The following is a 25,897-nucleotide window of genomic DNA, read 5'->3' as shown; positions in this document are numbered from 1 at the left end:
GTTTTTAAACACAAGTCATTTAGATATCTTTACTTTTATTTTCGAAACATTTACCTTTACAGTCCTATCTTTTCGAATTACTTTTTGCAATTTACTTCGTTGCATTGTATTTTACATTACCTTTCTTTTATATCAAGCCTTGGATTATACAACATTCCTCATAGAAATAAAACTCATAAGTATGACTTCATTTATCATTATAAGAACTTTCCGACACATGTCCTAGGATCAATCTAGTCGATCCTGCGAGTAACCATAGTATAATTAGTAATTTGGAGGACTAGTGGTTGTTTGTCAGAAATCACTGGTAAACAAATTGGCACACCTGGTGAAACCGTGTTAGATTGTTCATAAATTAGCCATTCTCAGTTCAAGCTTTTCAAAAATCTATATGTACATAATACCACAAGAGTTTCCCCTATCAATAAGGATCTTGAATACGTCAAAATTGACCATAGTTTCCGTTATCACAAAAGGAAATATCTCATTTGGGATTCTTCCCACCTTTTCCTATCTTGGAGTCCGAGGATATGTCTTTTTTCAGTTTCCGTCAAAAGTTGTTCCTTCTTCTTTTTTAACTACCATTACATCCAAAGTTCTCATTTTTACGGTCCCCTTGGAAGGATCTTTTGCCCTAGGAGGACCTCCAGTAATATACATGACAGATTGGCATTTCACTTTTCCACATTCTTCTTCCTCGTTTTTATTATCTTTCTTCCGCCCAACTCCATTTACAAGATCTGTAGTCTTATAGGGAGAAGCCTTTTTTATGGTTGGAGGACCATTTATTCCATTGTGATTCATCTCTCCCCTGATGCTCTATCTTTTGGTACATGTCGTCTCTTTGACTTACTTATTGGGTATACCCGATGAGCCATCCTTTCTTGATCATCTCTTCAATCACATCATTCAGGTGGATGCATTCATTAGTTTCTGGCCATAAATTTTGCGTAAATGATAGTATTTTGACTTATTTATCCTATCTGAGTCTAACTAAATATGGACTCTTGATCTCGACTTCCTTGAAGATGGTGTTTGTGCATTCTTCCTAAAGTTTCTCCCTTCATCTGTTCAAAAGAGTGTATAAAGAGAACATAGCTTGGTGTCCTTGGTATTTTTCATTCTAACGGTGATTACATTCTTTCTCGGGCGTACAACTATATTCAAGGTCTCTTCTCCCCATCTTTAACAAAGATCTATTCTTTAGAATTAATACAAGGTTATGCCCTATTCAGCGGGTCATTTATGATACAAGCTCCTTATAAATTATGCAATTTAACTTCGACCCATTGTTGAATATCCAAAATTTTAATTCATTGTTAATACTTCATACTTACACTGCTACCTTTATGAATAGATCGATGTACTCTCACATGATCTTCTTTTTCCAACATCTGTAATTATCTCTACACATTTGCTTATACAATAGCAGCCTGCAGTCTGTATAAAAAACTACATTTGTCATTAACTATGGATCATGTCTAAAAGGAATTTAGTAGCTTTTACTTAGCGTATCATTGAACTCACTACTAAAAATAACAAAAGTTAAAGAACTAGTTTAATGACTTCAACACAATATAGCTAACATAAATTATTACAGTCCAAAGAACAACTCTCTTGTTTAACTTGGAACAGACAGTGCAAGTCTTGTGCTACAACTCTCTTGTTAAGGTTGCTGCATTGAACTCCCAACAAATTTGGACCTTCACACTATATCTTTACAAAAATAATAATTCATGGGCATTTAAACTAGTTTAAAAACACAACTAAAAACTTTTTAGTTCAAAATATATAAATTGTTGATAAATGTAGAGATCAAATCAAAAGCTATTTGTCCTTAAGAGAACTATTTAAAATTACCTATATCTAAGAAATCTTCACATTAATAAAATTTGATTTTTTTTTTTTTAAGAAATTAGAAGAATACCTTTGGAAACATGTTTTTTTGGGCGACCTCGACCTCTAGAACTTTCTCCAATGCGTTTTCTTTTTGGAATTGTTCCACCACCAGATGAGACAACTTTTTTTATATAATCAATGAAGAAAAAAATTAAGAAAAACTATAAATAAATCTAAATGTAAGATGTTAATCAAATATCAAGTCAAAAATATAGAAAATTTCTTTGCCAACCTCCCAACCTTCTAGTTAACCTCTGGTGAAAAACCCAAACTACCCCTGACTTCGGAAATAAACTTCCGAACTGCATGAAAAAGGTGTTTTCGGAAGTTCATCTCCGAAAGCGCCTTTTTTTTAAAAAAAATTGTCTTATTTCGGAAGTTCATTTCCGAAAACAGCATTTCAGAAATGAACTTCTGAAACAATGCGCGTTCTGCAGATTAAGCAGAACACTCCCCCTCCCCCATTCATTTACCCTAATCCAACATCAAACAACACCAAAGGCGAAATTTTGTTAAAAGACTTCCAAGGCAACATCAAAGGCTCCAACAAGCTTCCTATACTACATTAAAAAGCACTCCAACCTCTTCAATCGGTAAGCATTATGAGTTTTAGATCTATGCTTAAAATTGATATTAGGGTGTTTACAAATAGGAAAATATGTATTAGGTTAGGTTGGTACTGGTATTTAGGATGTTTAGAATGTGTAGACATAGGTTTAAAGTTTGATTTTGGGGTCTGCCATTGTAGGTTGCAGAAAAGCTCTGCGCAGGGGTGTTTCGGAAGTTCATTTCCGAAAACACCTCCATCCCAGTTTCGGAAATGAACTTCCGAACTGTATCAGAAGTGCATTTTTTTTGTTTTTTCATTTGTCTCGCATATTAATCGATTTCGATTGTTTACAGGAACATGTCAGGCAACCAGCCAGCACGCATCAGACAGGGCAGGGAGTCCCAGACTGCGTCGGCTAGACGCGAGCGGGCGGCGGCGCAGCTGGCGTCGACACGCGGGTGGGGCCGGGGACGCCGTGTGCACGTTCCACAGGACTTGGTGGAGAGTTCATCTGCTTCAGGCTCTAGGAGTAGGCTGGCTCGGGTATCTTCTTCCCGCCAGCGAGAGGAGGAGGATGAGGATGAGGAGGAGGAGGAGGTCATACCGGATGTTGACCCTCCAGTCGGGGAGGAGGAGGAGGAGCAGGAGGAGCAGGAGGTGGATAGCTATCCGGGAGGGCCTTTTGACACTTCCCTGCTGATTCACTACCAGGATCACGTCGCTCGGCGGATCTGGGAGGGAGAGGTATTTTTTTTAACTTAGCCGTTTATTTGTCACCATTTTTCATAATTTTACCGTTTATTTCTCGCTTATTTGTTTTTTTTTTGTAACAGGAGAGAGAGCCATTGAAAATTGTGAACCACTCCAGGAAGATTTTCGGTCTGTTTAAACCAGCAGCTCAGTGGTTTAACGACCATGTGCAAGGTTCAGGGCTTAGCGGGCTCTGCATGACCGGGTACACCACCATCAGCACCGGCATGCAGGGGGCATTTGTGGAGCGCTGGCACAAGGAGACGTCTTCTTTCCACTTGCCGGTGGGGGAGTTGACGATCACCTTGCATGACGTCCAGTGTCTTCTCCACCTGCCTATTAGGGGGCCGCTGTTGGACCACTCCAGGATCCAGAGGGTCGAGGCCATTGAGTGGATGATGCACTATTTGGGCCTGCCGCACGAGGTTGCTCACTTTGAGTGCGTCACGACTTGTGGGCCTCATGTCCGGTTCACTACACTGAGCATCTATTTTGAGTTCCACCTGGACGCGGCGGCCGAGGCCGAGCAGGAGGATAACGGCCTATTCAGGGAGTACCACCGCGGCTGCGCTCTTCGGTGCTGGTACATGCATGTGGTAGGCGCTGCATGCTTTGTGGACAAGAGTGCCAGGTACGTCGACGTGGCCTACCTCCGCTATTTCATGGACCTGGATACCGTTCACCAGTGGAACTGGGGGTCAGCTACTCTGGCATATCTCTACCAGAAGCTGAATGAGGCCTCCAACTGGAGGACGAGGCAGTTGGTCGGATCCTGCACACTGCTTACGGTACGTTTTATTTTAATACATTATCATATTTATTTATTTATATATGTTTCGTATTTAATTTTAATACATTATCTTGTTTCTGTTTCAGAGCTGGATCATCTCCTACTTCTCCCGCATCCACGGCTTTCACATCGATCCTGCTTACGTGGACGCCATGCCCAGGGCCGCCAGATACGCTCTCCAGAGGGGGAACGATGTGGTGGGACCATACCGTCTGTACTTGGACCGCACGATGCACGACGACGTCACCTGGAGGCCGTTCGTCGACTACGCTCAGATTGTCCCCTTTGACGGCATTGCTCTATATTCAGGCTGGTTGGCATGCGGGACCGGCATCATGGTTCGATATCTCCCTGAGCGGTGCATGCGTCAGTTCGGATTCGTGCAGCGGATACCCAGGTCACCCTTTGAGGCTGCTCCCGACACTGTGACCCGAGTGCAGCTCACTGCCATATGGGAGCATTGGGAGGATCATGTGGTACCGCTGGAGTACCGTCTCACTCGGGTCACCCAGGACTGGCACAGTGAGGAGGGATACGTCACATGGTTCTACCGGGTGTCACATCCTCTTCTGAGACCCGACATTCCCGGCGCTCCTAGGCCAGCACACGAGGAGATCCTGGAGAACCAGCAGGCCGAGGATGATCACGCCATTGATCTCATGCCGATCTGCCAGCGGATATCGATGCTTGGGCGGGACGCGTTGGGTCGAGGTATCGTGGAGCGGGGCGGTCCAGAGGCAGTCGCCGTGATGGAGATGATCGTCACTGATGCGGACCGTGCGGCGACATACAGGCGGCAGAGGAGGTCTCAGGGGGAGAGGTTTAGGCACACCCAGTAGTGGTCGGGTTTATATATATTTTGTTATCGGATTGTATCTTTAGCACACTATTTTTATTTTTTTCGGTTTGTATATATTATTTTCATCGGATTAGTATTTTTTTTTGTTTATTTATCATATTAGTATTTTCAGTTTATCTATTGCTTATTTTATTTGGCGTTTGCGTTTAATTAAAATGCGAGACTGTTATGAAAAACATAAAAAAACACTGTTTCTGCATAATTCGGAAGTTCATTTCCGAAGACACCCCCCATGAGGTGTTTTCGGAAGTTCATCTCCGAAGACACCCCCCATGGGGTGTTTTCGGAGATGCACTTCCGAATTAAGGAAATTTTTTAAAATAAAAAAGCGCTTCGGAAGTTCATTTCCGAAGCAGGGGTATTTTGGGATTTTCGCTGGGGGTGACCCCCATAGGGAGGTGGCCAAAGAAAAAACCAAAATATATTAGCCAAGAAAAACAAAGTAAGAAAGAAAGAAAAACCTTGGAACTTCTTAGGTTTTGATTCAATTTTGGCTCGAGTAATAGCAATAGAAAATAAAAGTGGTTTGGATTGTGTCATCACAAATTTACAAATATCACCGATTTGTAAATTATATTTTTGTGAAAAATTCTTCCAACCATTTTGAAAAACCATTCCTTTGGCGTTAGTATCAAACCTGATCCCCACTTTCATAGTCATGTCCTCCCCAACTTTTAAGATTGCAATTTCTTCCATCTCTTTCAAATATTTTCTTGAAAACACATTTGGTATCCTCTGTTTCAATTCATGAATAATGGCTTATTAGTGATTAAAATATATAAATTAAAGTCAAAATTATAAGATATTTTAGTTAGTATACATACCATACTATAATAATTGACATAAGTTGGTGTCAATGTAACTTCAAAATGGACTCTCCTTATTAACTCTCCCATCATTAATATTTGCTATGTTTGAACTTTTTTGGCCTTCTTAATCACACCTTTGTTTCTACCTACAAAATTAAAAAAAAAAAATCATTATTTACAAGTTACTTTGTAGCAGATAAAGAATTCTGTTTGTGATTTTGTTTATACAATCAATTTATAGTTAAAAAATAAATTTAATTATAAATAAAACAATGTTTTATAAGGAAAAAAACAAATGAAAAAAATTTGAAATCATAACATAACCAAAAAAAAGAAAAGAGAATAACAACAAGATGAAGAATAAGTTAAAATTATTAAGAAAATACATTAAATTGAAAAAGATATTACATAAACTCACTTGAATTCAAATCTGCAACTTTTCTTTTGCCAATTTTTCTCTTTTGAGTTTGTGTGTGTTCTTCACTCTCATCATCACTTAAATCAACAACTTCATCTAAACATTTGATATTTGAATAATTTATTTCTAAAGAATTTCTACCAAATATCTTTACTTTGAAGTATGCTCCACCAGTATGTTTAAAAGTTAAGATATCTCCATATTTTAAACACTTTGCAAAATCTATCCAATTTTTTTGAAACCAAACATCACCATCACGTTCTTCCCAGAATATTTTGTGTTGAACACCATTTGGAAGCCTCAAAAATAAAAAATTTCTTTGGCCACCTCCCTATGGGGGTCACCCCCAGCGAAAATACCAAAATACCCCTGCTTCGAAAATGAACTTCCGAAGCGCTTTTTTTTTGAAAAAATTGACTTATTTCGGAAGTTCATTTCCGAAAACATTATTTCGGAAGTTCACTTCCGAAATACTGCGATTTCTGCAGATTTATCAAAACACTCCCCCTCCCCCAATCATTTACCCTAAATCAAAACAAAAAGTGGCAAAGGCGAAAATTTGTGCAATCAGAATTCCAAAGCTGCATCAAGGCTCCAATCACACTGCTAAACAACATTCAAAAGCCCTCAATCCTAACACTTTGTAAGTTTTGAAATTTTTAGATCTATTATTGAAATGCATGTTATTTAGGGTTTTAATTGCATAAATGATATATGGTTAGGTTGTTAGTAGTATTTAGGTTGTTTAGAAGCATTTTGATTTGGTTTGAAGTTTGGTTTAGGGGTCTGCCATGGAAGTTGCAGAAAAGTGCATCGCAGGGGTGTTTCGGAAGTTCATTTCCGAAAACACCTCCCTCCCAGTTTTCGGAAATGAACTTCCGAATTGTATCAGAAGTTCAATTTTTTTTGTTTTTTATTTTGTCTCGCATATTAATCGATTTCAACTGTTTACAGGAACATGTCAGGCAACCAACAAGCACGCAGGGCTGCGTCTTCTAAAGAGGGCGCTAAGGGAAGAAAGGGTTCTTCAAAGAAGGAGGTGAAAGAGGTGAAGGAGGTGAAGGAGGTGAAGGAGAAGAAGAAGTTTTTGACTGGTTCTGCTTCTCGTCCCCTGGGAGTCCATGGCTCGGACGCGCAGGCTCAGCCTTCAGGCGTGATCAACGCTGATGATTCTGATACTGAGTGGGATGAAGATTGGTATAATTATCTTCATTCGGAGGAGTTCGCTCGTCGAGAAGAATAACGTGTTTTTATTTTGTTTGATGTGTATTTTGTAACGCTCGTCGGGCAGAATAACATGTTTTTGTTTTGTTTGACGTGTTTTGTTTTGTTTTGTTCGGATTTCGGATTGTATCGCACAATGTTTTTGTATTGGATTTATCGTGTTAATAAAAATACGTACTACTGTAAGTAACAAATGACGGAGGAGGTGTAACCGGGGCCGGAACATATGACGGAGGAGGTGGATGTCCGGAGGAAGAAGAACCGGAGGTACGTCCACCGCGAGACAAAGGAGCCAATCATTGTAAGCTATAGTTTATCATTATCATCTGGGGACGTCATTTCTAAAAAACCAAGATTAAAAATAATAAGATTTTTTTCCCAATTTTTTGTAATGACGTCCCCTGATGATAATGATAAATTATAGCTTACATTGATTGGCTCCTTTGTCTCGCGGTGGACGTACCTCCGGTTCTTCTTCCTCCGGACATCCACCTCCTCCGTCATATGTTCCGGCCCCGGTTACACCTCCTCCGTCATTTGTTACTTACAGTAGTACACCTTTTGAAATGTGGAAGCCTTTTTTTCTCCCCACCACTCTTTCATCACCTACCCGTGTTCAACAATATGTAACTTTAATTTTATGTAATATTATCGTTGTAATATTCACCCGATTAAATAAAGCGAATTGTTGTTGTTTTTCATTTTATTCTGTCCAGACATATTTTCGGAGGTTCATTTCCGAATTCTCCAAGGGGGGTGCGTTCGGAGATGAACTTCCGAAACACCACATTTTCTGAAAATGTAACTTTATTTCGGAGATGCATCTCCGAAACCAATATTTTATATTAAAAAAAACACGTTTTCGGAAGTTCATTTCCGAAAACACCTTTTTTTCAAAAAAAAGTACCGTTTCGGAAATGAACTTCCGAAACAAGGGGTAATGTTGTAAATTCACCAGGGGTGGGCAAGAAGGTTAGGAGGTGGGTGAAGAAAAAACCCAAAAATATTGGATTTGAGGTTCCTTTCCAATATTTTTGAACTTATATCTTTGGAAGTCTCTGCAACACATGAGTTCACAACTTAAAGAAAAAAAAAAAGAAGAAAAAAAACATAAATAAAATGGTATACAATGCAGCATATTTCTTAGCATATTTCTTTATAATATACTTACAAGCTGTTTACTCTCCATTATTATTACACGAAAATCTGGACAATATTGAGATGTCATGATTCAAAGAATGTAGAGAGCAATGTAAATATCAAAGTAGAATCACTCAAAATATATTATGATTCACTGAATGTAGAATTTCTTTTTGAATGGTAGTTCACAAAATGAAATATGACTCCTCTATATATATTGACGTGATTTCAATTAAAATGGTGTACCTACCAAACTTTGTATTTATGATGGTGTTACTAGTACAAACTGATGGGTAGGTAGCATTGATTGAAGAAGTTCCTATATAGAAACAAATAACTTTATCTCTATTTATTCTTTTCCTTTTTTAGTACTTCATTTGTCTCTATACTAGCTAGCACAATAAATGACTCAAAACAAAGTTTGAAATCTAAATGCCATAAATTTGTATCTTATTAAATGCAGGCTTCTAAAAACAAATTAGGTACTCTAGAGGTGGTACTCGTATATAAGACCATTTACAATGGTTTCAACACTCAACACCCACTTTTTTAACTCCCAACACTCCACATCATTTTCTCTCTCCTCTACCTAATAACTCAACACTCATTCAACTTTTACCTTCTCCAATGGTTTTTCACTCAACACCCTACTCCACCACTTTTTATTTTCATATTCTTATTTAAATTTTATTTTTATTTTTATAATTACATAAAATTACAATTATCGATTAAAATTAAATTAAAATAATAAATACTTAACAATTTATTTTTTAATTTTTTGTAATAAAAACAAAATTAGTTGGGATTTTGATAATTGTTGGGATTTTGAAAATTGTTGGGATTTTGGTTAAATGGAAAATTAGCAGAATTTTGAGTGTTAAAATGATTATTGGGATCCATTTCACTAAAAAAAGACACTTAACTTCAAAATAAACACTAATAGAAAGATAATAATAAGATTAAAATAGTGAAATACTTGGTTTTTTTTTCTGTGTCCAAATCAAATGAACCAAGTCTCTATTTATAGAGAAAAAAAATCATGAATTTTGGTAAAAATAAAAAATAAATAAATAATTTGCAACGAAATAATTGAGTTCAAAGTATTAAATGGATAAAAATCTGGCCAGCCAATCAGAAGCTGCCACATGCCCCCTGCGTCAGCCTCAATTGTGTTGAGTTTTCTCAACACCTCTCTCTTCCACCTCACACACAACACTACTCTAAACACCCATTGAAATAGATTTTGCATGTTGAGTTCAACTAAACACACCCATTGCACATGGTCTAATTTGCTATTTATAGGAGGCACCATACTTAAGTTATTGTGAGAAAATTAATAACACCATTGGAAGACTACTTTTAACTTAAGTTGAAAGGAAATAAAATGTGGCAATAAAATATAGCATGCAATTAGGCAAATTTTAATGAATACATAAGTGTTTTGATAATCAAAAAGAAAATATGGTTCAATTGTTTAGGTATAAATTGTAAGCTATTTTCATAAATAATCATGACTTTTTTTTAGATAAACCGTAAAGAACACCTGGGCATAATTGTCTGGATCTCACTCTAACTCCCAAAATCTTACGATCTTACGTTCTGGCAACTGGCCGCCAATTTAAGTAGCACAAAGATCTTGGATATGGCTGGAGCGTGAACTCCTAGAGAAAGATCTTTATATCATGAGATCTTGAGATCCCAACAATCCATTTTTTGTTTTTACCCGCTTTAGACTTGTTTCGATCATGTCATTAAACAATTGGAATCGGCCTATAAACTGATCCATAATTAACCCTGACTATTGTGCACACATATTTTAGAGTTTTGGGACTTGCAATATTTTAAATGAGCTTTTGAGAGTTGTAAAATAAAGATTGTCCGCAAACAAAAGGCACGAGAACTATGAGAATTTTGTATCGATTAATCATACAATGAATCGATTTCCTCCCTTCATCTATCTTTTCTATAAATTCAAATCAAATCCTTCTATTATGTTTTTTTGTATAAAATATTTGCTATTGATGATTAAATTAATGAGAATTTTATGTTAAAGTAATTTTTCTAGTTATTTCTATAATTTTGTCTATTTGTTGAGATCTTACTATCTGTGTTAAAGTTTACGATTTACAATTTTTCTATACCTTAATGATCTTTATCGAGATCCCGATTTTGACAACCATGCTCCTGGGTATGTCATAAGTTATTTTCATTACACACTTATTCTGGTGCTTGTGTAAGTAAGTTCAAATAAGATGCAAAATCAAACTTACTTGAGTGAGACACCCTTTCTTTGCTTTTGCATAGCTAATTGTAGTTCCACCATTGACTCTCTATGATTCTGGAAAATAACAAGGTGACTGTACTTAAGTTTCAAAATTTTACAAATTAGAAATGGGAAACAAATTGAAGCATCATAATTACTCAACACAACAAATATGGTTCAACAGAAAAACAAAATTTGCAGGGAAAAGCTATTTGTTGACTTCAATTAAGAAAGCAGTTAGTTTGTCATTGCAAATAGACTGAATTGACTGACATCAGTGTATACAACATTAAGAGAATTTTCCACCATCAGGGTTAGAGGTGTCAAAAGAGCCCTTTATTGTAAAGCCCAAACAATTAGGCCCCTATATGGCCCCATTTTTTTAGGCCCTTTATTAAATGATAGTTTTTTGGGCCCCATATTTTATAGCCCCATCATTTTTTTGTTTTTTTATGGGGCCTAAGTAAGGGCCCCAAAGTATAAATTGTTTGAAAATTAATTTTATTTTGAAAAATAAAAAATACTTTTTTAAAAAATCAAAACTCAGTTTATTTTTTAGAAATTTTTAAAAAAATCAATTATTCCGAAAATATGAAAAATTGATTTTTTTTTTTCCGAAAATATAAAAAGTCGACTTTCCAAAAAAATTGATTTTTTATCGAAAATACGAAAAGTCGACTTTCCGAAAAAATTGATTTTTTCTTGAAAAAATCACTTTTTTGTCGAAAAACACAAAGTCGTTTTTTCCGGGAAAAAAAGCAATTTTTGTCAAAGCCTTCGACAGGTAGGATTTTAGAATTTTCTGTCAAAAACACAAAAAGTTATTTTTTCTGAAAAAATTTGATTTTTTGTCGAAAATATAAAAAAAAGACTTTTTCGAAAATAAAAAAGTCAACTTTTTTTGGAGAAAAATATTTTTTTGTCAAAAATACAAAAAGTTGATTTTTTTTCGTAAAAAAATGTTTTTTTTTTTAAATGGAAAAAGTCGACTTTTCCGAAAAAACAATTTTTTCGAAAATATAAAAATTGATTTTAATATCTTTTTCCATTGTACGCTAGCTAGCTAGCTTTGTGCCACTTTTATCATCCTGTGTTGAAACAACATGCATTTTGATGTGAGGGAAGAGTCACGTAGAATAATTTTGTTACTGTGTTTCATGGTATGTGAAGAGAATTAATCTCTTTTTCTACAAGTTGCTTTTTTACAATGGAAAAATATAAAAAAGTCGTTTTTAAAAAAAAAAACAATTTTTCCGAAAATTTGAAAAATTGATTTTTGTGTCGAAAATATAAAAAGTCGATTTTTTCGGAAAAATTGTTTTTTTACCGAAAATATTAAAAAAAAATTATTTTTCCGAGAAAAAACCAATTTTCGAAAGTATAAAAAATCAAAAAATTCAAATTTTTTTAAAAAATATAAAAAAAATCGAATTTTCCAAAATAAAAAAAATCTGTTTTTTTCAAAAATAAAAAAAGTCATTTTATTTATTAAAAATAAAGAAGTCAAGTTTTTTAATTAAAAAATAAAAAAGTTAATTTGTTATGAAAAATATTTGATATAAAATTAGGGCCTTGAGGCCTTACTTAAAATTTAGAGGCCTTTATTTTAAAGCCCTACTTATTTTGGGGCTTATTTACTTTTGAAAATTTAGGCCCCTTATATTTTGAGGGCCTTAAGTATTAGGCCCTAGCCCTTAAAATTGACAGCTCTAATCAGGGTACTAACCCTTGAGTATAACTGTTTAACATTTCAATTCTATAAATCCACTAGTTCTCTACCATACTTCTGACTTCCATGCGTCTAAAAGTGAAATTATCAATGCCCAGAGTTCACAAAGAACTTGATGCTAATTTCTTTAAAATCACTATGTGAAACTATTTCCAATTAAAACTACATAATATATATTTACATTTTTGGGTTATAAAGTTGGATACACTAAACAGAAACAGGACAACCAAAACAAAACAAGAATTAACAAAAAAAATTGGGTGGAGGAACTAGAAAATCAAAGCAGAAAATCCATTTTAACACATAAATTGTGAATAGCAATCCAATCCCAAAGTAAGCCTTAAAGCTGGATTTCTAAGGAGGTATAGAGAGGAGAGAGTCCACTTCAAAAAGTGAAAATGTTGAATTGATTTTCTCTCTCACTCTCATTATCCATATCTTCATTATTAAGTTCATCACAAAATGTTGAATAAAGCATCTCAACATTAACCTTAATACTAGGATTGATTTATAATAATTAGAGATCAAGCATACCTTGATTGATACTAGATGAAACCCAAAATTACTTGTGGTTGGAACATCAAAGAGTGCACCCAGACAAGGGCCTCCATTGGGATATCAGGTGAGAATATAATCTTGACCCTCCATTAGATTGATTCTTCCTATGAGAGAAACAATATGAAGTTATTATAAAATATATATTGAAACTGGAAGATATAATCATGATTCTACACAAGGTGTTGATTTTACATATAGAGAAAATCAAATCAAATCAAATCATGAATTATTCAAGACATTCCATAAGATAAGATCCATCATGATTGAAAAGGTGAAAACCTAATTATACCTCAAAAATTGAACCCGATCCAATGCGCATTTACGGAATATAAGAATGACAGAGTTGCATCCCTAGCTTTGATGATAAAAGTTTTATTATTTTCATTATTCTCCTTAAGGTAGTTATTCCTAATTGCACCATGAACTGTCCATGCGTCCATCCACCTTGTGGTAACACCACCACAGCCGCCGGTGACAGTGGCAGCAGGGGTGACGGCAGCGGTGTCGTTACAACAAGGTGTTGGACGCAGTGCAACCACTGCTGTGGAATAAAACATAGGAAAACAATGAAATTTCATAGAAACTTTTCATCAAGATTGAAGTTAAGGATGAATGTTGATGGAATGGGATGAAGCTATTTATAGAAGGGAGTTTTTTTTTTTTGACAAAATTTATAGAAGGGAGTTGAAACAGCATGATTCCAAATATTTTACCAGGATTTCAAATATCATCTCAATTCACTTGAATCTAAGCAATAATTTTAAATTCAATAGAAATTTATCAAAAGAAGAAAAACAAAATTATTGGTCCCTCATAGGTACAACTTACCTTTTATGTGAAATATCAAGATCCATGCTGCTTGTGAGTGAGTCTCCATAGGAAATAGTTGCGCGGGATAAGGCATGGTGTGCACTGGATAAGGGCTTTAGTGAGTCTCCATATATAATCTTTTATTTGTCACTATATTCTTTTTTGGATTACCTATATTAATTATTAAACTACTTTGTGATTAAAATGTAATTATCACTCTCCTACACGCCTTTTATCTCTTACTCCCTCTATTTACAGACACATAATAGTTACATATGAAATGAATAAATAAAATAAATAAATAAATATATTAGCAGATGACAGTGAAGTAGGTTTGCAAGTATTGCATGACCACTGAGTATATCATAGGCTAGCTTGTATTAGAATAATATCCCTACATGTTAGTTAGATAGTTAGTTATGACAGTTATTGTAACTGTATTCATAACAGTTAGATTTGGATGCTATATATAGCACACTGTATCTTGTATGCAAAGTAATCAATGAATGATACATTTTCTTCTTCTTCTTTCTCACTGAACATACTTTTCTTTCTTTGCTCTCCATCAATGGAGTCACCCATCTGCTATGATGGTATCAGAGCGGGTTGATCCAGTTCTGTTTCCGCTGCGATTTAGCTTGAAGCTTGTGCTTCATATTTCTTTCTCTTCATCGTTAACCCAGTCTTGTTCCGTGAGCCTCTGCGTTCGCAAATTTCTTGATTCTTTAATTCATTGATTCACCTTTTCTTTGTATCACTCAAATGGCTGCAAAGAAGAACCATAACAATCAGCTTCAGGATCAACTTGATCCATACTATGTTCATCCATCAGAGAACTCCTCTACGGTATGCGTTACACCAGCTTTATCCAGAGATAATTACCATGTGTGGTCTATTAAAATGAGGAGAGCCTTGGCCATGAAAAATAAGTTTCAGTTTTTAGATGGAACGATAGAAGTTCCAGATAGTGATGATCTGAATTATGTTGCATGGCAGAGGTGTAACAATCTGGTGCACACTAGGATTATCAATTCGATAACGCCTTCAATAGCACAGAGTGTGGTGTTTATTGAGAATGTCATAGATGTATGGAATGATCTTCGAGATCGATTCATGAGAGGAGACAAAATACGTGTTGCACAATTGTATCAAGAAATCTCAGACTTGAAGCAAGGAAGCAAGAAGATTTCGGATTATTTCACAGAATTGAGAAGTTTGTGGGAAGAGCTAGATCATTATAGGCCAATGCCTAGTTGCACGTGTCCTGTGCCTTGTGCTTGCCTTGCAATGAGAAACAGCAGAAGCTTTAGGGCAGAAGATCATATAATGCAATTCTTGATATGATTGAATGAAGAGTATCATGGAGTTGTGTCTCAAGTACTGCTGATGGAACCTTTGCCTCAAGTAAACAAAGTGTTTTCCATGGTCCTGCAGCAAGAAAGAAAGATCTGTGGTACTGGAGGAATCTTGTCCAGAGGAAGCACTGTAGATGATGGTAGTAGCATGGTGAATATTGTAGATAACACGAAGCAGTTTGGCAAGGGAAGAGGTAATGGTGCAACTGCTAAGAGCAATAGTAATAGTGGTGCAGGGAGAAGCAAAGGTAACTTCAAGGTATGCACGCATTGTGGCAAGAATGGCCATGTTATTGATACATGCTACAAGAAGCATGGCTACCCTCCTAATCCTAGTCGAGGGGCTGCAGCACACATCAACCAAGTAGAAGCAAATGGAGATGAAGCAACCATCAAATCCAATGACAGTTGGAATATGACTTTGACAAAGGAGCAATACAATAGTTTGATGATGCTGCTTGACAAGAATACAGCTTCTGTCAACATGGCAAAGAGAGGTAAATCTTACATTGCTAGTTTCAGTGTTGATAATGTTGTTAGATGGATTTTGGATACGGGTGCCACACATCACATATGTAATAAACTTGACTGGTTCTTAAAACATGATAAGATCAATCCTATTATTGCAAATCTTCCAAATGGAAATTTCATATCCACCTTTATATGTGGACAAGTTAGGATTTCCAAAGAGCTTATTATTCAAGATGTATTATATCTACCACAGTTTGAGGTGAATTTGATCTCTGTCTCAAAACTCTGCAATGAGCAAGATTGCAGTTTGGTTTTTGAGTCTAACAAATGTATCATACAGGAAAGGAAAGATTTGAAGAGGATTGGTTCAGCTAGTGAGCTGAATGGGTTATACTACTTGGAGACACAACCATACACATGAAATAAAGCTCAGGATACAGGATTTGTTTCGAGCATCTTCACCAGGAGGAAAGAAGAAACTTCACCGGCTATCATGTGGCATCTGCGGCTAGGACATTTGCCACATGACAGGATGCAATGCATGAGCAATGTATATAGCTATATACCTAATAGTATTCATAAGGCTTTAGATGTGTGTCAACAAGCTAGACAAAAGCGTTTATCTTTTCCTGTTAGTAGCAGCAATGCATGTAATTCTTTTGATATAATACATGTTGACATATGGGGACCATTTAATACAATATTTGTGCACGGTTTTAGATACTTCCTAACTATCTTAGATGATCACAGTAGACATGTGTGGGTTGTGATGATGAAATCTAAGGTGGAAGCTGGTGACAAGTTAATAGAGTCTGTCAACATGGGTGAAACTCAGTTTAATAAACGGATTAAAGTTGTTCGAAGTTGTAGCGGTAAAAATGTGACTCGAGCGTTATCGCGCGCTCGAAATACAACAGAGTCGCCACCGAACTTTATTTATTCCAAGAAGGAAAGGGAAAATATCGATAAAACCCACGAAAGAAAAGAAGATGGATAAGATGGTCGTTCGTAACCAAATTAGGGTTCGGGAGTCGGTTAAGCAAGGGGAAGGTGTTAGCACCCCTCACCTCCATCGTACTCGATGGGACCCATTTAGTTAGTTTCGTGTTTGAGTGTTAGTGTTTTTGTTTGTGTTCTTTAGCTTATTAATCGAAGAAAGATAAAAGAAAAGTTTTTTAGGGTTTTTTATTATTGTAAAGAAAAAGAAAAGATTTTTTATTATTATGCTCGCCAAGACGTTTGTATCTTGTGCCTACGTATTCCCTAGTGCAATGGGAAAGTCAGAGCAATCGTAGTTCGGGCTAAGAACCACGAAAAGTTTGTTGATTGAATTTAGCGAGAGGTACTCGATCGCTTTCAAATGGAAATACTACGCGCACATGGATATGAGATCACTACAAGAATGGATGACTAAATCAAGATAAGACATGATTTTGGCCATCATCGCATTCGAGTGGAAGATATTCGATCTTCACATGTGGAAGTATGTTCGCATATGAACTTGACAAAGTGTCTCGTTTATGAAAAGAGTTTTAAAAGCCATAAGGCAAAAATGGTTGAATGAAATTGAAGATGTGTCTTAAAGGGACGTTTAGCAAAGGATTGAGCATAGGTGTTCACCTAGCGCGTCTTTACCCAAGGTATTGAACAGGAGCGAGCCCCATTTTCACTTGTTGTCCTTGTAAATTAATGTATTCAAAAGATCAAGGTATTCAAGAGGTGTGCACTTCTTGTCACAGGATCTTTCGGTTTGATTAATGTGTTTTGATTCAAAGGATCAAGGTATTCAAGAGGTGTGCACTTCTTGTCACAGGATCACTTTGATTTGATTAGTGTGTTTTGATTCAAAAGATCAAGGTATTCAAGAGGTGTTCACCCCTTGTCACTTAATCTCTTGGTTTTATTAATATATTTTCATTCAAAAGATCAAGGTATTCAAGAGGTGTGCACTTCTTGTCACAGGATCTTTCGGTTTGATAAATGTGTTTTGGTTCAAAAGATCAAGGTATTCAAGAGGTGTGCACCCCTTGTCACTTAATCTATTGGTTTTATTAATGGCGATTTAAGAAAAATGTTTTAATCCAAAAGAATCGAGGTATTCAAGAGGTGTACACCCCTTGTCACACGACCTTTCGGTATGGTTTAAAGAAAGTTATTTTTGTAACAAAGAAACTCGATGTTGGATCGAGAAGTTATTGAAAACAACTTGGCATTTGACCAAAGTTTATTTATTTTGGATTGAAATTAATATAATATTTTTTGGTATTTTTAATATTAAATGAGAGAATAAAAGGCTAGATAAACATTTTTTTTTGTTATATATGAACTAAAATAAAGCAATCAATAAAAAAACTAAAATAAATTAAGGACATAAAAACATTGGGCTTAAAATGTAATAGAAAGGGAGGTGTTAAATAAAGAAACTGTTGGGCTCGAGTTGGAATGCTGGCCCAAACGTTTTAACAGTCAAACTGATGAAAACCTAAAGGTTAGCTAAGTGGAAACGGCAACCTCACCCTCTCAACTCACGTTCTCTTCTCTCTCAGTTCCTCTCTACCTCTCACGATCCACATCTAAGCAGAACAACAACAACCAAAAAACGTAATCTCTCTGCCTCTCTCGCAATACTCTCTCATCAATTTCGATTTCGCTCTCTCAATCTCTACTCAACCGGTTTCAAGCATTCACGATGTAAAAATCAACACAACAAATACAAAGCCAAAGATTCAACATAGTTTTGGATCTCCACAGAAAGAAATTACAACAAATACATGGCATGGAACATTAGCACAAGCATAACAAATTTAAAGGATTCAAACCGACATGGAGCTCGTTGATTGAAGATGATGGGTAGTTGTCGTGTGTTGCAATTCTGAAGTTGTTGGTGTCTGTTATTTGTTTGAATCGATGATGATGAGCCGCGTCGGTTTGGTGTTGTCGTTATGCGTGTGAGGACAAATGAGTGAGGTCGTATGAAGGGTTGTTGAGAGTGTTCGGTTTTGGGGTTAATGAGTCTATGTTTGTCACTGAGTTTAAATTTGGGAGGTTACGATTTGAGGTTGGTTTTCCGAGTGAGGTGAGGTGAGGTTTGTAGGTGTGTTATGAAAGGTGTGGGTGTATTGGTTCTGTGAATCAGTTGCAGGTTGAAGGTGATTTTGAGGTGAAGTTTGGAGGTTTGGTTGAAGATGGTTTGAAGAACAGAGGTGAAGTTTGGAGGTTTGTTAGTGAGGGTTGAGTTCACTACTCCTTGTGGTTTTTTCGTGTAGCCTCCCCCCAATGAATGAAAGATGAGAGGTTTAAATAGGGAGATGATTAGGGTTGTGGTTGAGAATTGGGGGGAAATTGGATAGGATTTGAACATACTTGTTGCTCTGTTCTATTGCTTTCTTGTGCAGGCTCTGTGCTATACTAATTTGGTGCAAGGTTTGGCTGCATTAGAGCAGCTATGGTGCAGGTTTTGGGACAACAGTGAGGAGCAGATTTTTTGGACCGATATGCAAGAATGCAGGCTGTACCAGAAGCATGCTTTGGACTATTTTTTTCTTTATTTTTTTTAAATAAAAAATGTAAAAATGGGCCTAACTTGGGCTTAGATTATACATAAGAAAAAAGGACTTAAACTTGCTTTTATTTATTTTAATATCAAACTAAAATGAAAAGAAAAAGTACTAATAACAATAAATAATCTAAATGATCTAAAACTAATTAAACCTAAAAAGATAAAATATTTGACATCTCTTTTTTTCAAAGTGATAATGATAATAAAGAAAAAAAACTATGGAGAGTCTAAACAAAACTCCGAAACAATGGTAACTCGAATAAAAATATATATAAAGATGTGAAATGCAATCTATTTTTGTTGACTTTAATAAAGTCTATTTTTTCAAAATATGCAAAGTGCGATGATTGGATGCACATGAAATGCGAATTCGACATGACTATAAAAAAGACTAGGTCAAAAATTGGGGTGCGACAGAAGTGATAATGGAACTGAATTTCTGATGGCAAAATTCTATGCTTCAAAGGGCATTATTCATCAGAAAAGTTTTGTGTATACACCTCAGCAAAATGGCCGGATTGAAAGGAGGCATCAACACATTCTCAACATAAGTCGTGCCCTTATGTTCCAGTCAAAATTGCCAAAGAAATTTTGGTCGTATGCTGTCATTCATGCAGTCTACCTTATAAACAGAATTCCTACAAAAATCCTGAGTAACAAATCCTCTTTTGAGGTCATGTATGGCTCAGTACCTGACTTGAGCTCTCTTAGAGTTTTTGGATGCTTGAGTTATGCATCTACTCTCCCAACTAATAGGCACAAGTTTGATGCAAAAGCACGAAAATGTGCTTTCTTGGGACACAAGTCAGGTATGAAAGGCTTTGTTCTTTTAGACATTGCAACTCATGACATATTTGTGTCCAGAAATGTGAAGTTCTTTGATATGATCTTTCCTTTCTTTGCATCTTCTGATGCACATAGTCCCACAGATATCTATGTTGGCACAGGTAAGCACGGGAATGAGTCCGTTCCCTCAGTTGCACAAGACTCTAATGTTTGCCAAGATCTCAATGCTGAGATTCTACATGATTCAGATGCTGATTCAATCTCTGAACCTATATCCTCTAGTGATGAGTCTGCGCAAATCACTGAAAGTATTGAGCCTGCACCAAACACTGAGTCTGCGCCCATCACCATTACTGAAGATTCCACCAATGATATTGCTCCTCTATCTTCTCTTACTCCTGAGCAAAATAGAAGGCCAAGCAGGATGACACGTGCTCCTGCCCATTTGAATGACTATGTGTGTGAATCCAACAATGTTGCTTGTCAATATCCTATTGAAGAATGCTTGTCTTCTTCAAACATCTCACCTAGTCATCAAGCCTATGTCCTTGCTCTTTCATCTGAGGTTGAACCTAGTAACTATATGAGTGCCTCTAAAGATTTCGATGGGTTGAAGCTATGCAGACTGAAATTGCTGCACTTAGCAACAATCATACGTGGGAATTCGTTGCCATTAACGGATAAACCTTCACAAAAAGACGATGGTTTATGCTTCTTTCGTTCATTCAAATCCTTAGAGTACAAGGCTGATTGAACTTTTTCTAAGGTCAGGGAATCTCTTCCATACAAGAGAGTTTATTTGAAGTGAACATGAGAACATGGTATAGCACACAACAACAATAATGTTTGATCTTCATCATTGATCTTGACATCAATATTTCCAAGATCAAGAATCATCTTATTGAATATATCCAACTTCTCAGCCAAGATTTTTTCTTCACTCATCTTGAGTGAATACAAAGCTTGCTTCAAGTAGAGGCGATTGACCAACAATTTGGTCATGTACAAATTTTTGAGTTTTGACCGCACACCTATCGTCGTCTTCTCCTTCGACACTTGTCGGAGAACCTTATCACCAAGTCCCAATAAGATGGCAATGTGGGTTTTCTTTACCATAGTCATTTCTCCTTCTCCGTTAGCGCAACATATATGGTCGTGTCTCCCTTCAACGCCTCTAACCGACCCTGTTGAACAAGAAGGACTTGCGTCTTCAAGCGCCACAAACCGAAATCATTCACACTGGTGAATTTCTCAATCTCATACTCCATCTTCTTCTCCACGCTCAACGCACCAGTTTGTTGTGTCAGAGTGTCTTCAAGAACAAATCAAAACTATAAGATTGAGTTCTTTGAACAAACACAAGAAACTCTGTTAGGTTCCGAGAGAGAGAGAGAGAGAGAGAGAGAGAGAGAGAGAGAGAGAGAGAGAGAGAGAGAGAGAGAGAGAGAGAGAGAGAGAAGGGAAAAGAAGAAATATTAGGGTTTACATATTACAAGTGGATAACAACAAACAACCTCTCTCAACAATATGAGAGAACGAGTCTATTTATAGACTACTAAGCTAACTTAGACTACAAGCTAACTTAAACAATTGTGCTAAACAAATAAGTCAAATTTGATATGTAACAAACCTAGCATTATCGACTACTACATGTTAGAATACAGTTCGACTACAACATACAGGACTTCGACATCAGCATATGTGAACAAACTTTGACAACATACTTAAACTCTGTCGAATAAAAAAGCTATCTCTGTTTAGATACTAGAGTTCGATCCAAAATCTCACATTTTTATTTTCTTTTATTCAACTTTAATAACTTTAACCATTAGATTGATTTTTGACATATCGTAAATGTATAAATTAAAATGGAATAATTATGAGCAAGGCTATATGAAATATAGCCGTACAAAATAAACATTACATTCTATAATATAAACTATCAATTATTTTTCGTAAGAAAGATTTTTATTTTACTCAATTTGATAATCGTATTAATTTTAATCATTAATAATGTTTTTTTTTTTTTTGGGTTATAACTGGCTCCATAAAATGTATTATGAGTTATTTTGCAGTTATATTTTCTTCTCTATATGGATTAATGCTACGTTATAGAATTTCATGTACATACGATACGGATAATTGTATAATTAACATGTTTGGTGCGTTGCAGTTGAGTACATTTTGACTGTTGAGGATATCATCAATCCAACACTTGATTTAGAAACTTATGACTATGACAACATGAAATTTTATTTTTGGTACTACGTTTTTACCATATGCTTTATTGAATGATATTTTGTGGTTTTATGATATACAAGTGTAAGTATAAATGGTTAAAAATCATGATGAGATGTAAAAATCTTACGACATGTGAGATCAAGATCCATGGTAAAATGTTGGACTTTGAATAAATAAAGTAGAGATTAATATAAAAGATCCTAGACTAGTGTAGGAGGAATGCCTTTATCTATGTATGATTTGAATTTTTCTCAATACACTCTCACATACTCAACATTATTGAGTAAATGATAAATGGTCTAAATTAGAAAATTTCTTTACCCACCTCCCTATGGGTGGTCACCTCCTGCGAAAAACCAAAACTACCCCTGCTTCGGAAGTTCATTTCCGAAAGCGTGTTTTTTAAAAAAATTGACTTACTTCGGAAGTTCATTTCCGAAACAATTATTTCGGAAGTTCACTTCCGAAATACTGCGATTTCTGCAGATTTATCAAAACACTCCCCCTCCCCCAATCATTTACCCTAAATCAAAACAAAAAGTGGCAGAGGCGAAAATTTGTGCAAACAGAATTCCAAAGCTGCATCAAGGCTCCAATCACACTGCTAAACAACATTCAAAAGCCCTCAATCCTAACACTTTGTAAGTTTTGAAATTTTTAGATCTATTATTCAAATGCATGTTATTTAGGGTTTTAATTGCATAAATGATATATGGCTAGGTTGTTAGTAGAATTTAGGTTGTTTAGAAGCATTTTGATTTGGTTTGAAGGTTGATTTAGGGGTCTGCCATGGAAGTTGCAGGAAATTGCATCGCAGGGGTGTTTCAGAAGTTCATTTCCGAAAACACCTACATCCCAGTTTTCGGAAATGAACTTCCGAAATATATCAGAAGTTCAAATTTTTTTGTTTTTTATTTTTTCTCGCATATTAATCGATTTCAATTGTTTACAAGAACATGTCTTCTAGAGAGGGCGCTAAGGGAAGAAAGGATTCTTCAAAGAAAGAGGTGAAGGAGGTGAAGGAGGTGAAGGAGAAGAAGAAGGTTTCGACCGGCTCTACTTCTCGTTCCCAGGGGGCCCGGGGCCCGGATGCTCAAGCTCAGTCTTCAGGCGTGAGAGTCGTGATCAACGCTGATGGTTCTGAGACTGAGTGGGATGAGGATTGGTATAATTATCTTCATTCGGAGGAGTTCGCTCGTCGGGAAGAATAACGTGTTTTTTTTTGTTTGATGTGTATTTTGTAACGCTCGTCGGGCAGAATAACATGTTTTTGTTTTGTTTTGTTCTGATTTCGGATTGTATCGCACAGTGTATTTGTATTGGATTTATCATGTTAGTTTTTGGAAGTGGTAACCGGGGTCGGAACATATGACGGATGAGGTGGATGTCTGGAGGAAGTAGAACTGGAGATACGTCCACCACGAGACAAAGTAGCCAATCAATGTAAGCTATAGTTTATGATTATCATCTGGGGACGTCATTTCTAAAAAATCAAGAGTAAAAATAATAAGATTGTTTTTCCAATTTTTTGTAATGACGTCCCCTGATGATAATGATAAATTATAGCTTACATTGATTGGCTCCTTTGTCTCGCGGTGGACGTACCTCCGGGTCTTCTTCCTCCGGACATCCACCTCCTCCGTCATATGTTTCGGCTCCGGTTACACCTCCTCCGTCATTTGTTACTTTCAGTTGTACGTATTTTTATTAAAATAATAAATAAACCTTTTGAAATTTGGAAGCCTTTTTTTCTCCCCACCACTCTCTCATCCCCACCTACCCGTGTTTAACAATATGTAACTTTAATTTTATGTAATATTATCGTTGTAATTTTCACCCGATTAAATAAAGCGAATTGTTCATTTTCTTCTGTCCAGACCTATTTTCGGAAGTGCATTTCCGAATTCCTCCAAGGGGGGTGCGCTCGGAGATGAACTTCCGAAACACCACATTTTCTGAAAAGTGACTTTATTTCGGAGATGCATCTCCGAAATCAATATTTTATATTAAAAAAAACACGTTTTCGGAAGTTCATTTCCGAAAACACCTTTTTTCCAAAAAAAAGTACCGTTTCGGAAATGAACTTCCGAAACAAGGGGTATTGTGGTAAATTCACCAGGGGTGGGCAAGAAAGTTAGGAGGTGGGTGAAGAAAAAACCCTAAATTATTGATATATTAGATTAGATTTTTTTTTAATACACCCTCTTGCGCCTAAAACTATTAAGTTTGATGTGCATATAAACAATGAATGATCTGAATCAATTGGCTCATAAAACCATAATAGAATTAGATTTTGGATTAATTCATTTTTAGAAAATCAATTTATAAAATAAAAAGTGTCATTCTATATTGAACATGTAAGAGTGATTTAAAAAAATGTTAATCTAAGGCTTGAAGATAAGGAATGTTGGAATACTTGGAATGATGATAATTTGGAGGAAGAGTTGGAAAGATTTTTTGACATTAAATGAGCAATAAATGAACACAAGTAAGAGCTAATATGAAGATGAATTTGAAAAGATTCATTTTAAGTCCCACATTGGAGGGAACACAAATATTAGTAATATATATATATATATATATATATATATATTCCAACTTGAATAATTGTTGTTGGACCCAAGGGCACCTACAATTTTATAAAGGAGTGAGGACACACCAATGTGCCAAGAAGACACACACGCACGCACCGTCGTCCGTCCGGCCAGTTCGGTTTGGTCTACATGAATTAATTTTTTAGAACCCGAATTAATGGAAATTAATTATCATTGAATAATTAATTAATTCGGTAAAAATTAAATACTATTAAACATGAAATTAATTAATATTTAATATTAATTAATACGAATTGGTGACGTTTCCTAAGACCAAGTCTTAACCTAGATTTTGACCAGGTTTACTTGTCCTCCAAGCTTGCTGACCAAGTAATTAACGTCTACCTTGACTGGGCCGGTTCAACTCTTCCACTATATTTTCGCCCACGATTTGGTCCACTCGGTTGGATCCTTTTTTGACTATAAATACATTCCTTTCGTTCATTTGTTCACCACTCCAGAATTCACAACCCTCCTCCCTTTATTCTGCTTCATCTATATTTTCTTTTCTGATTTTCGACTGGAATTTATTCCAGATACTACGACTGGTTTTTTAAACCATCTGAATGTGTAATTCGAACGACACATCATAGTGCAAGTGATTGTCGAATTGTCTGAACGGGCTGTTTTATCCTGAAGACGTCATCGTATTACGAACTGCTTTGCATTATTACTGGCAGTACGGTGAAACGTCTTAAAGAAAGCGATCTAGTACGCGACTCGTCCCGATAATTTTCTTTGTGCCAATATTTTCTAATTCAAAAACAACAAGGAATATACAAATAATTCGTAAAGATTATAAAGCCACGTTAACATGACCAAATTATGCTAATTATAACATTTTTATTAGTAGTAAACTTTTGCTATACAAGAAAAATAATTCACTTATGAACCAACTTATACATGTCTTATTTAATTGTTAAATAAGTTGTTGTAATTTTTTTTTTTATTATCATTCGAAATTATTTACATATAATCGAATTAAAATCGGAAACATATCTATCTTAACAGTATCGATAGCTATCGACTCAACTAGACAGCAGACATACAAATTGATAGATGGGTTATATTTTGTCATAAATAAATAAATTA

At 35.9% G+C, this 25,897-nt stretch overlaps 1 long non-coding RNA gene across 1 annotated transcript; it reads right to left on the bottom strand.

Annotated features, from left to right (window-relative positions):
- Positions 1-8,424: 8,424 nt before the first annotated feature.
- LOC131633072 (uncharacterized) lies at positions 8,425-13,688 on the bottom strand. The gene is made up of 3 exons (XR_009293220.1): positions 13,279-13,688; positions 12,966-13,093; positions 8,425-10,777 (listed from the first exon to the last, which is right to left on the bottom strand). It is a non-coding gene; the product is annotated as an uncharacterized LOC131633072 (long non-coding RNA).
- Between the last annotated feature and the right edge of the window lie 12,209 nt (positions 13,689-25,897).

Source organism: Vicia villosa, unplaced genomic scaffold, assembly GCF_029867415.1.
Source record: "Vicia villosa cultivar HV-30 ecotype Madison, WI unplaced genomic scaffold, Vvil1.0 ctg.001067F_1_1, whole genome shotgun sequence".
In the NCBI taxonomy this organism is placed as follows: Eukaryota; Viridiplantae; Streptophyta; class Magnoliopsida; order Fabales; family Fabaceae; genus Vicia; species Vicia villosa.
This window is presented reverse-complemented; position numbering and strand designations above follow the sequence as displayed.